Raw genomic sequence first — 3,193 nt, 5'->3', positions numbered from 1 at the left:
TTTGCGTGAACATTTGGGCGGCATTATGCAAATCTTCCCACATCGTGACGTAGACATTTGGGGGGCGTGTTAGAACGAGCCGTTTTAGATAGGCGTGGTTGACTCTTACCTTTTATAAAGAATATCTCTTTGGATTTGAGACTTTAGTCTTTGCAACTTTACAGACCTTCTTTATGCACCAAGAGCTTGTAACACTCCAAAGAGAAAGGAAAAATTTAAAATCGCATCATATGACCCCTTTAAGACTTAAAGAGATGAATTGTATGAAGAAAAAAAAAAAATTCCGGATAAAAAAAAAATTCGGACTTTTGTAATTCATTTATTTTTCTTTTTTTTCTAAAGATCTTCCTCTACGACTGCACCGAAGTGTCTCCATTTTCATTGTTGTTTTTTGGAGGAGATATTTCCATCCAGAGGGACCATGACCAAGAGACAATCGCTGTGGACGAGTGGATCGTGTTTCAGTCCCCGGCACGCATTGCTCACCTTGTCAAGATGAGCGTTAACTTGGCATGTTTGTTTAAAATTTACTATTATATGCCGCAGAGCACTCAATGATGGGTTGCAGTTATACTTCGAGTTTATTCTTTTTAATTTAGGACCTGAGGAAGGAGCTGGACGTGTTACTGGAGGAGAAGATAAAAAGTCCACATCCTGTGGTCTGGAATGACTGGGGGTCTAAAGATTGTGCTGTTCTCTCCGCTATAATCGACCTCATCACAACAGAGGAAACCCCTGCTGGAGGCCCCAGGAGAGGCAGCCAGTGAGCACCAACCAATAGGAGCTTATTTATTTGAATGACATTCAACTGTGACATACAGAAAAGTGATCTGCTGTCACTGCTGTGTGAACACAATGATACTCTTTCTCTGTACTTGTGGGTTTCAGTAAATACCTACATCATTATAAATAAGAAACAGATTTTTTTAATTTTAGTATTGGCTTGAGTTATTGTAAGCTTTTATTTACAGTAATTTATCAAATTTGCCCTGATGTAATTAGGGATGCAATGATTATAGATTTTGTTGGTACGATTATTGTCTGAGGAATAATCACGATTTCACGATTATGCATTTATTCATTTCATTTTCATCATTATTATTTTGGTTTGTGAGATCGGAGATCGTGCTGCGCACACATGCAAACATTCAGGAGGACACAAATTTGTTGTGAACCCTGCCCCTTGACTTTTATTAAAGGGGTCATATGATGTGATTTAGAGTGCTAAGGGAATTATACAAATGAATATATTAATTAATTAATTATATGAATGTACCTCTGAAGGTTCTTACGGTCTTCAGAAACGATTCGATTCCTTTTTAAAGCTTTATTTGAACATTTACATTAGATATTTCAACATGCTATTAAACTGTTGTCAGTCAAGTTGTCATTTAAAATCCGAAAGCCTTAAAAGCCTTTACGATTAATTAACCGTGACATTTTAAAGCGCGGTTAATTGTGAAACCGGTTAATCGCTGCATCCCTAGATGAAATCATTTGTCTATGGAGGACTTCCATTCTTAATCTTGCTATATACGCACACACCATCTGCACTGTGATTGGCTGGATTAGTTCCACCTTGTCATTGTGTCGCTCACATTACGAGATCACGTGGTGATAGATTAAGGGACATATAGTAAAAGTTTAAGCAATGAAATATCTTTTAATGTACATATATAATCTCAAATATAAATTGATATGCTGATTATAAAAGTTTACAAATTGCAGCTATCTAATACATATTTATATTTGGCATAATTCATGTTTACATTTTCCCTGAGTAAATTCAAAGAGTGAACAACGCAATTGAGCATCTCTGGTGCTATAAAACTTTCCTTCACTTTACACAGGGACTCCAATTCCACAAAATGTAATGTTTCATAATGAGCCCTGAGCTCACATAAAAGCTATTGGATAAAACATATGGTGTATTTGTCCTTTGTATCAAGCTACTAAAGTTCCTGCTCTGTAGTGGTTAGATTCATCCAGTCTTCATGTGCTGTACATTCCTCAGGAGGCAGAGCTCCAGACATTGGCCTCAGACATTAATTTCTAGGCCTTGCAGACGGTTTATCCTCTGCATGTTTTTCTCGATGGTTGCCTGACAGGTGATAAGTTTTCGGCGCACTCAGCCAGGAATCAGTCCCTCTCTCCATCCCGCAGGCGCTCGCCTTCATACCAGCCTAAAACCACATCCATACATCAATTCACCTTCTTATGTACACAAACCGGTCACTGATCATGATCAAAGCAAAAACATCAACTACAACGAAACACAATCTGCTGTCAGAGCGATGACTTAGTGGTCACTAATGGCGCTTTTCCACTGCATGGTACGGCATGGTACGGTTCACTTTTGGGGGGTTTTCCACTGGGTACAGTCAGGGGCGTCGCTTTTTTTTTTTTTACTTGAAGTTATTAACACTACAAATAGCCTATGTGTTGGCAGAAATGTATTTATTATAAATGTTACGTTATTACATATTGGGAAATATTTTAATAGAAGGTTTTTTTGTAGTTTCTTCATGTTTAGTTTTTTTTTACTACAAATGTTATTGTTTATTATTACTTATTATTTTAAAAACCATATAACCATGGTAATGAGGACCATGGTTTTACTTCTTGTGACCCCCATCCTACTAATAGTCAGCTAAACTCTGGATTCTAAGCAAGAACTTCTTTCTTTTTAAATGTTCTAATGAATTTTAACGTTCGCGTTTTAACCGCCACCTATCGCTCAAATGGACCATTGACACTCTATCTACAATCTCAATTAGGAGTGTCAATGGTCCATTTGAGAGATAGGTGGCGGTAATGCACTTATAAGTCTGCGATCTGCTGTAAAGCAAGAAGAAGAAGACATGTCACGCGCCGGCTGAAGAAGAAGACGCGAACGTGATCAGGACAGTGCGGACATTGCAGTGAATCAGAGGTAAAAAACGATATAAATACTGTTCAGTATTAATGTTACGTTCTGTGCCGAGGCTTCGGAGCGTGTGTCGAGAAATCCCGGCAGCTTTCAGTGAAGCCCGTATTGAGGATTGTATTGCTTTAGAGCAATGACGTAATTGATGACGTCCGAAGCCTCGCTTGGCCAGACTGGTTCAGGAAGAAGAAGAAGACGCCTCACGCGCAGGCTGAAGAAGACGCGAACGCGCTCAGGACAGTTCAGACATTGCGGTGAATCAGAGGT

At 38.8% G+C, this 3,193-nt stretch overlaps 1 long non-coding RNA gene and 1 pseudogene across 1 annotated transcript in view; one reads left to right on the top strand and one right to left on the bottom strand.

Moving 5' to 3' along the window:
- LOC107745423 (ATP-dependent RNA helicase DHX36-like) overlaps positions 1-767 on the top strand; it is a 56,310-nt pseudogene extending 55,543 nt beyond the window's left edge.
- A 1,128-nt stretch (positions 768-1,895) lies between these two features.
- The window catches only part of LOC107745424 (uncharacterized), an 8,493-nt gene continuing 7,195 nt past the window's right edge, over positions 1,896-3,193 (bottom strand). Inside the window, exon 3 of the long non-coding RNA XR_001640596.1 lies at positions 1,896-2,183. This is a non-coding gene — a long non-coding RNA (uncharacterized LOC107745424). The remainder of the gene's footprint in view (positions 2,184-3,193) is intronic.

The sequence above is a fragment of the Sinocyclocheilus rhinocerous genome, unplaced genomic scaffold (genome assembly GCF_001515625.1).
Source record: "Sinocyclocheilus rhinocerous isolate Xijiao unplaced genomic scaffold, SAMN03320098_v1.1 scaffold3242, whole genome shotgun sequence".
Classification (NCBI taxonomy): domain Eukaryota; kingdom Metazoa; phylum Chordata; class Actinopteri; order Cypriniformes; family Cyprinidae; genus Sinocyclocheilus; species Sinocyclocheilus rhinocerous.
The sequence above is the reverse complement of the archived record's forward strand: the minus strand, read 5'-3'. Positions and strand labels throughout refer to the sequence as shown.